Source organism: Apaloderma vittatum, unplaced genomic scaffold (genome assembly GCF_000703405.1).
Source record: "Apaloderma vittatum isolate BGI_N311 unplaced genomic scaffold, ASM70340v1 scaffold14162, whole genome shotgun sequence".
Lineage (NCBI taxonomy): Eukaryota > Metazoa > Chordata > Aves > Trogoniformes > Trogonidae > Apaloderma > Apaloderma vittatum.
Genome location: NW_009703250.1, coordinates 25,884 through 36,169, shown reverse-complemented (window position 1 = coordinate 36,169; position 10,286 = coordinate 25,884).

The following is a 10,286-nucleotide window of genomic DNA, read 5'->3' as shown; positions in this document are numbered from 1 at the left end:
TGGAGGGTCCCTGCCCAGTACCCAGGGCTTGGCTCGTGGGGCTCTTACATCCCACACTTCTTCCCTGTCCTGCAGGGAGTGAGGCTGCCACTTCTAGCCTTGAGAGGCATTTGATAGTGGAGTCCTCTAGATCTGACTTTAAAGGCCTCCATACAAGAAGGCATTTCATTTGATCTGATGATCCAGATGATTCATGATCAGGGGTCTGAACTTTGCATTCTAAAGCTCATATTGCTGCTGCAGATTCAGGTGGGAACGTTTCTGAGGAACTGACATAGTGTGGCTCTTAAATGGGCTACTTTTGTTTATTTGATTCTGCAGATTTGTGATGCTGCCATTTAGCATTTTATTAGTCATGTGGGAGTTACGCATATGATTTGCACAATGAATATAACAATCAAAGGAATTATAAAATAACCAGAATGCAGAAGGTTAATTTGTCATTCCAAGTGCTATGATTAGAGGGAGATGGTGTTTTGGTACCTGTTTAGATGCTGGTCTGAGTGACAGTCAGTAGGTGGCAAAAATGTTTGAGGAATGATCCAAGCTGAAATTAGTGAATTTTAAGTCAGTTTTGTGGGGAAAAAAAAGCAGCAACTGCGCCTCAGTTTGAGAGGATATGTTATTTACATCTGACTACATGATCTGATCCTATTTGTAAGGTCAACTCTTGCAAGATTCTGAGTGCCTTAGAGATAGAGGTGAGAATCCTTTGGAAGGAGACTGAAGGGACTCAATTCCTTCCAGAAGGATGGGTTTGTAAACAGCAGTAGCTTTTTGCTATATCCTTTTGCAACATCTCTGCTATCTAGCACTATTGTTCTGCAACTGAGTAGAGTTTAAGCCTGGCATTTTCATCTCCAAAAATATTGAGTGAAGACTCTGAAGAAACTCAGAAGAGTAAGATTAATCGTCGAAGAACAGATCTGAAGCATTTTTTAAACTACGTATTTCCATGTTTAGTCATGCAACAAAGAAACAAAAAGGACCAAAACTGCTTCTATGTATCAGAAGGATGGAGCCTGCACTGGAGAAAGAAGTGTTCCTTGGAAAGATTAAATGAGAAGTATAAGCATAACCTACATCAGAAGAAGCTTGTGGGCAGTGGTGTTTATATGGCATAGTTCCCAGAAGAGAAGTAACAGAAGCTGAATTGCTTTGAGACTTTTAAAAGTGAATTGGCTGGTGAATGGAAAGGAATTCCACAGAGATTGGACTCTTTGTCCAACAAAGATATTCGTTTCCCTCCTACTTTGTTGTCTTCGAACCACACTCTTTTTATTCAGTGTCATACACTATGAGGATGCTTAAACACATCCAGCTGCACAGCCTGGCCCACCATCCATGTTTGGCTGTCCATCACAGCCAAGTAGTTCTCACCACTTACCAGAGAATTCATGGCTGTAGTACCTGTAGCCTCTTTTCTAGCTTTGAGAAAGAGACGAGCACCATTGCTCTTCCAGGAAAAAGGTTACAAGCTCAATGGGATGTTACATGGTGACTGGGGAGAACAAGGAAGAAATTAATTGCCTAATTCTGTTAGAGGTAAAAAAAATTTAAAAATATGGTAACTATATCAGGGAAGATATAGTTACCTCAAAGACAAGAGCCTTTTAAAATGACTAGCACCTTCACCTTTGACGTTACTCTATGTAGCATAGTTGCTGGTGTGAAGCAGAGCACAGAAGGCAGTTTTTTCACTGGGCTGAGCCCAAGGCAATTCTGAATCTGATTCATCAAGGTATGTCTGAGGACCAATTTTCTTTGCTTTAGTACATACAATTTCAAACACTGTGCCCAGGAGAAAGCATGCACCACTCCTCCCACCAAGATTTATTTCTTCTATTCACAGTGTTTTACTACCTCTGCAGATTGCTCCCTATGGTTCTTTTAGAAATCTTCAGCTGAGGGTTGTTTTCACCTACCCAGCCCTGGAGGTTCAAACATTCCTTTATGTTTTAGAACTTTTTTTTTTTCCTAGCACACTTATTAGGAAGCTGGAGAGTTTTTCTAGCAATTTTTCCCAGAGCAAACAAGTTCCCCCATTTTCTATAGTAATGAAATGGTCTACACTCAGGAAAGCTTGTAGAAGGTTTTTCATATAGCCACTTGCTTAAATCCAACATCAGGCAGTGTTATACCTTTAGAAGTTAAAGAATGATGTTTCAGCTGCAGAATAGTGGTCTCAAAACCTGATCCATACTCAGATACAATTCAAGAAGCCATCAATTCCATGAAAAATATTTCTTTAAGAAGAAAAAAATGCTGGTTCTTGCTAAGAGGTGCAGATAAAAGAGTGGAATCTAGGAGAATGGAAAAAAGTCACTCCTGGGCTCGAAATAGCCACTGAAATGGGTCTGTAAGTGCATCATTTCAGGAAAATGGTGGGAAACTAACACAGCACCTGTAGGGGTGCAGGATCTGGTGCCTGTCTGTCTTCCAGTGAGCAAACTATTCCAAGTAACTTGTTTCCTGGAATTTTATCATAAAAATCAAAAAGCTCCTGAAGATGCAAAGTAATATCTTACATTTGTTTTATGCCGTTGCTTTTAGAAGGACCATAAAGCACTTGGTTTTTTTTAAAAAAAAAAAAAAAGCGAAAGCAGTGTAGACGTCAAAAGATTTACCTCAGGTGAGGGAGAGGTCGAAGACAGCTGATAAATGGCATCCAGCAGTGTTATCAAACATTTCAGGACAGGAACATAGAACAGCACAGGCATCTGAATATCACAGTGGTGTGGAAGCTGAAAAGCCATCTCACTCCACCAGATAAAATTATTTACCACGATTACTGTGTGAGTATAGCCTCAGTGATGATAAGACCTGGCAGAAAGTGTCATAACTAGTAGCAGAAAGGTCTATTTTCATGTTTCTAAGGCAAGAAAAACCTTTTTGATGTACCACACCCCAGCACCATCCTGAGTCACACTGAAGCAGACACAGGAGAAATCAACCTCTGCTTAATCCCTGGCACTATCTCCTACATGTTCTTTGCCCTTCCCTTCAAGTGCCATATCTTTTCTGCTTAGCCCATCACGTCCTATGGGATTGCTTTAGGAGGAGATATATCAGCAGAGTGTAGCTTACGATGCTAATGCAATAATTACTGGCTTAATCATCAAAGAGAATAAGCAATTTACCAACAGTCCCTTTCAGCACTGTACACTGTTACCATTTAAATACAGATTTTTGTAATGTACCATAATTAGATGCTGCACATGGGAAAGTTGTTTTAAAAGTAAACCAGTAAAAATGAAAATGACTGCTCTGAGATGAGCACAGGACCCAAGTTTACTCTTCTCACACCAGAAAATGTCAGTAATCTGGTATGTGGAAACTTTCTTCCAAACCATCACTGACCCGGTGGCCCCATCACAGGCAGAAGGGGAAATGTTCTGTGAAACAAGTTCTCCTCTGAATGGGACTTAGAGTGGGAATTTTTTATTTTGGCAAAGTGGCATGGGTAATATTTTTAGAAATTCCAGTGAGAATAGTTTCATTTCAATTTCTTAAATTTCTTCTGAAGTTTCAACGAGACATACTCATTTCATTGCCTGCTCTGGCAGTATGTACCACATAGCTGAATATACTGAAATGTTGCTCCAGTTCTTCGCATTTCATATGCACATTCAGCTGTGCACATGCAGTGGCAAATACCAATTTCTTCAGGTACACGGGTATGTACCTATGTAAACCAGGGTTTCCATACATGGAGACAGCTGGAAAATATAAATGAATGAGTATCACGTAAACATGGTCCATCTCACGACCACAGGACACGTGTGCAACAGAATCGTCACACAGCATAGCTGACAGCTTTGAATAGCCACCAGAAGCGAGCCTAACCCAGATCGTGCTTCAGTTACGTGTCAGCAAGCTTGAAACTGAAATCTAGAGGGGAAAAGAGAGGAAAAGATAACACATAGTTAAAGCACAGGATCAAATCTGCTGTCTCAGCACTTTGGAGGTCTGGCCACAAGCTCTCAGAGTCCTCGGCCTTCCACAGCCTTAGCTGCCATACTGGACTTTTTCCTTTTGTTGAAGGCTCGCTTTAGCAGTCAACTCAGCAGAACAGAACACAGGCAATATAAAACGACCTTATAATATTTACCAAGAGTAGCCCCGTGGACAGATTTTGATAAATTTCAGGTTAGTTCAGAAATTATTATATGGATTGTTTTAGAGGCATGAAAGAGGTTTTAAAAGTTGCTCTTTTCACCGTTCTGGGCATTTCTTAAAGTCTATCAAAGGCCATAAACTCCTCAAAAGAAAAAAAATCCCTGACATTGAAGACACAAATCTCAGTTGTCAATTTGACAAAGCATGTGCAGAGAGAAATCCACTGGATATCTATCACAAGGGGTTTGGATTGCTCCATAGTTTCTGAACATCCATATGCTGAGCTAGAAAAGTTATTCTTTCTGAAGCACAGGACATTCTGTGTTTCCAGCTCACAGAATGGATTATCCATTTTCCTTAATATGCTTCAAAAAGAACAACGAATTTTCTATTAAAGTGCTAAAGATTGAATGCTCATTGTAATGATCTGCAAACTGAACTAGAGTTTAAGATTTTCCACAATGAGTTTCTCAGAATCTGCTGAACAGTTTTTAACTCCACCCACCCTTTTGCCCTTTCTATGTGACAGTTTCTAAACTCCATTCTGTGTCATGAACACCCACGGGTGATCCTCCACAGAACAAAGAAAGGCCATCATGATTATCTTCTCTTAATAAAACAAAATTCCTTGGGGATGCTCTAGTAATCCTGATTGATTAACCCATAACCCATTTTCCACTTGATTCATTCTTACTGTAATATTAACAGTTTTCTCAGTCTTGAGCAAGTCAAACCACACTGGTCAGGCACGCTCAGTCCTTTCTGCAGTCATCTGCCATTCAGAATCTACTCTTGTATTTTTCAAGATAGGTGTACTTTTTGGCTGCTAACCAGTTGGATCCCAAATGGTGGACCACATATTTCATCATCGTTTTCCCTTCTCTCATTACAATTACACGGGATCACTGATGTATTTGGATCAAAGGGTCTTGGCTCATTGTAAGGCTGAAATAAACATATGGAGCTGCAGGAAAATAGACCAAAAAAATTCCTGTTTTGCTCCTACGAATTGCTAAACTTGAAGCTGGTATCTTAACTGTGCACATGACAGGCATAACCTTAGACTACATGGAGTCCTACACTATGATTTAGTTGCAGTCTTCCATGTTATTCTTACAAGGAAAAGGTAAATTCGCTGCTGCCTTATGCAACATGTTTTGTGGAGCTCCATGGTAGCTTACTGCGTGCAGGCTTTTATCTTGCCACAGGCACTTATGACAGAACAGGTCACACCAAGGGGGATAAAGGTGAGAGCCAAGTTATGTCAAGCAGTTACCTGCACTGTAGATGCCTAAAGACATTCCTGTACAGGCACAGAACTATCCCGGGTAGTGCTCAAGCATGGCTAGCACTTGTAATAGCTGCAATCTTGTAAAGCAGTGCTTCCTTCTAATTTTGTCTGGTATTCAGTGTAGTCAGAAACTGCATTTGCAGTATTAAAACTAACCTCTTCACTGCAAAGTTACAAGAATGCTCCTGTAGCGTGTTGTGACTCCTGACTAACTCAGCTGAACACTGTTTCGGGCACACGGCCTTTTCCCATGGCCAGTTTTGCTGTGTTTTGCTTACCATAGTTCTGGTTTGGTATTGGATTGCTTTTCACCACCTCTTCTGCAGTCTGGCCTCTGCTTCTTCCCAGCATGGGATGCATTTTCCAGGGGGATTTAGCTATAAGAGAGATAATCTGGATGGCAAAATTCCGTGCAAATAAAAGATAAAGTCTCTGAGACTACCTGAGTGAGCTAGAGGAAATAAATGAATGAGATAGCAGGGACAAAAGTGAAACACCTACTTAACTGAAACCTCATTTCAGTCTTTTTCTCCAGTTAATTAAGTATTGAGGAAAATGGATGCAGAAAGCACATTTTAAAGCAATCAAGTACTGCCAGAAATCAAACCAGCAATTTGAAATGAGAACAACATTGCTCTCTGCCATCTGACAAAATAAGATATTTGACAGGGAACAATATGTGCAGTACTGGTTAATTGAGAGGCGAGGAGAAGAATAATCATAGCTGCATTACTGAATTTATAGAAGTATCTCCAGTGTACCACAGGGATGATGTGAATTTGTGGAATCCTCCTGCCTGCTACAGCAAGCCAGCAATCGCTTACATTCCCATCAACATTTTTACAATGTACCCTAGGCAGCAATGCAGAAATAGCAACTGTGGTGGCTGAAACCAGAAGGCTTGCCTTTAAAATTAGTGTAAAATCCCACACTTTTCTCTGCTGGTAAAGAGATATGGGATAAGAAACAAGGGGGAACAAATCTTCATTAACACCTACTCTCCTTTGTTAGAGTTCATCAGAGCACAGTACAACCCTTCCCCAGTTCACAGGGTACGCAATACAGCTATTCTAGCACCAGTTCTATGACAGGTTAGGTGGACTGTGTGTTTTTACAAAGCATCAGCATTAGACTAAAGACAAGACTTCAGTTTCCCCACCTTTAATTCCAGGCTGCACCTTAGAACATGGTGTGAACTCTACCCGCGAAGTTACCTACCTTTTGGAAGCTCTGGCAGAGCTTTTGAACTTACCTTCCATTTTTTTCCACATCGTTTTAGCACATTAAAAGGATGCTTACACCACAAGCAGCATGCTGCTGTGTCAAAGAAGCCAGCGATGGCGATCAAGATACCTGAACAAGCCAATCATTTAGTAGCCTTCCTATTCACACTAAAAACGCTATGTAAAGGGACGTGCAGTTAACAGGAGATTGCTATTCATATTTTTTTACATTAACCAATACTTCCACATGTAACAGCCTGTCTCAGCATAAGATTCATCCATCCAAAGATAGCATCAGGAGCCAGATACCAAACGCTTAAATAGAGAGATGGAAGAGCAGCTGACCAAGTTAAACAAGCAGCTATACAAGTAAAAGATCTGGGGATCACTAAACAGTTTCTTTCCCTCTGTAATTGCTTACAAGATATTGAAAAAAAAATCCAAAAGGATGAAATATCAATAATCTCCATTACTACTTTTAGCCTCCATGGTCAAATCTAATTAAAAAGGATCCAAACTATGCTCTTCGGGAGAACCAAAATATTCAGTTGCTCAGTGCTAGACAACTACTAAAACCACAAGTATCTTTAAATATCAATAACAGTACTGAAAACAGATTATTTTTCAGCACAGGATCAAAAGAATATACATTTTCTCTACAGTGGAAAAAAAAAAAAAAAGAAGCAGTCCCCAACCACAATTATTAATTTCCCACTCCTGTTTTGTCTCTAAAAAGTAAATAATTAAAAAGAACAGTAATCTGATGTGGATACACAGACTTTGTGAAAAAGGCAATCTTCCTTCACAATATCAAATGCATTTACACTGTATTTCATGTGGTACCCAGCAGGCCTTCTAAATAAAGAAACCCTGAAACGCCGTATAGCACTGAGAGCAGATTCTCACTAAGCTTTCATCTGTTTAATTTATGAAGCACAATAGCAAAAAAGCAAATTACAGAAAGCTGCTGGATTTTTCTGTGCACCCATCAATCATCAGTGCATTCACCTAGAGTATTTCAGCAGCTGAGTTGTCAAGAGAAAGTTATTTGTCTGCTGTTAAAAAAGCTTCTAGTAAGACAAATAAAACAATGCAAAAAAGCTAGGCACATTTAGGTACTTTCTAGCTATATGCTGTTTTTCTAAGTTCCATGTAGTTTCTGAACTCTACACTGAAATAAGTGCTTGCGTGTGCCTATAAGTGAGAGAGAATATGCGCACATATAGATATACAAGAGGAAATATATCTATCTCCTAACTCTGCAAGTATAGATATATTTTAAGCAAATCCACAACAATGCTTTTGAATATTGCTATTGCAATCTGCTTTCATATTATTACACCATGTATTCAATTGTCAATATCTTTAAGAAGTTCAAACAGCTGTTTTCATTTACTGCTTGCTGCAGGAAGCTCCTGGCAGCCTTTTATAATTTGTGACTATTTAGGATAAGGTAGCGAAAGCAGTGGGAGGTGCAGTCATTTTAAGGGCTAGACAGCTGAAACCCCAAACAGCAGGAACAAGGATCAGGCAGCTGAATCCAGTTTTGGGACAAATTCAGAGTGTTCTTACCAGAGAGGTGACACCTGTGCTGTGGAGTGAATTTTTACAAAGTCTTTGCTTTGTTCAGCTACGTTCCGCTGTCTAAAAGGAACTCATTTGCAACGTATAGTACAAAGAAAATCCCCATTAGATGTGTGTCACACTTTTCTGTCATCCCCTTCAAGGTTTTAGGGCACTGTAGGATTATTGTCCAATACAGATGTCTGAGATTAGACAGATTTGGATCCACCACAGCTCCCCCTGCTATTTTATTTCCTCTAGTTACAGTATATTAATTTGCATCCATTGTAGGGCACAGCAACAAAATAAGTAAGCTGGGTAGCGAGAATGTCTTTCTTCTTTCAGCTCCCTTCTCCCCTTCCTCTACTCATCACTGGACTGGCAGACTCTTCCAACCGATCCTGCTGTGAGCCAACAAACATTGGCAAGGGCAGGAGTGGAAGTGCAGCGCAGTGCAGAACATCTTGTGGAAGCTCATGTTTGCGAAAGTAGCACAGGCCCATGTTCAGTAAATGGCATTTCTCCTACTACAGATTAAATTTAAAAAAAAAAAACACAAAAAAACAACTCTCCCCAAAATGGTAGTTGATTAGACTGTGGCTATGTCCTGGGGCCGCCTCAGGGCCACCACTGGTGTGCTGTTCCTGTGCTCAAGGCTTGGGGAGCTCCTGATCATCTCTGCAGTTGGGTGGCCTCCAGAAGTCAGAGTAGGATTTGACACAAGAGCATTTTAAAATCTGACATTTGAGAGATCATTTCAAACATTGGTCTTTAATAATAATCCTGGAAGTGCAGCAGCCAAATAAATCCTCTTTTTATGTTTTCCTTTCATTACCAGGTTATAAAAAGAAGAATAGTTGAAAGCCTGAAGGAAGAGCTGAACATAACAAACCAACTAGATCCTTTCTCACTGAAATCTAACGTCTTATAAAATACAAACATGGCCAAGATGGAAAATATGTGATTTCTGAAGCTCAGTCCTTTCTTTTAGTGATTATATTTACTTACTTTATTATAACATAGTCATTTAAATTTGTCTGGTTAGGATTAGACAACTTCTAAAGACAGATGTTTTTTCCACACCCTTCTCCAAGTGGGACAGTTTTCAAGGCATCAGATTAAAATAGAAAAACAATGACTGGGATAGAACACACTAGTTCTGTTGTGTTTTTTTTTCTCTATTGTCCATTACCATGGCATTTTCACACTCATGCTTCTAACTCAACAAAGTTAATCTTTTTTAAAAAATATTGCTAGAATTCCACAAATGATCCCTAAATAATTTGAAGACACAAAAACCTATCTGAAATAATTTAACCTTTCTGAGTGACTTCGTTGGTATACTGACAGAAGATGAGGCAATCAAAATGCATCCTTTAAGATGGGCCTCTTTCAGTCTCTCTGGAAAAGGCCTCAAGGCATAGTGCCACAAGAATTGTTTTAATGAGTTAACAAACAACTAGAGATGTTTAAGAAAAGGCCACAAGATTTACTTATCTGACCTCCAACAGTAGGTATATCTAGGTACTGAAGGATAGCTTGTATATAAAGTTTTTATTCATTTGAACTACATGGAATATTTTGATTCACCTTTTTTCTGCTACACTTCAGACAAATACTGAATTTCTTTAAAGCACTTTCAGTTAGACCGATAAGCACTTTATCTGTTCCCATAAACTGTGTTCTAACAGAAAATACTGTAAACAAGGCAGAACAATGGTGTGTATGTATATGTAAACCAGAGAAAAAACCTCTGAGCATAAAACTAACTTAAACTTCTAGCAGAATCTTATCTTTGTATCATTAGAGAAACACTTTTGTTCCAAGCTAACAAATCTTTTTCAAAGAGTAGAAAACTATTATCCAATTTTTGTTGAAAGGAGAAAAAACATCTTTCTGATGGAAGAATAAGGTGAAAATGCCTCTCTGCTATTCAACTTGGAGCCTTAGGGCACTACTGCGCGTTGCAGGATCTTGATTTTCCCAGTACCTGACCTGGGTAGGCAAGCATAAGCAATATGAGTTATTGGAAAATAATTTCTGTTCAGTTGGATAATGACCGATTTAGTTGATGTCACCCTTTCCTCCTG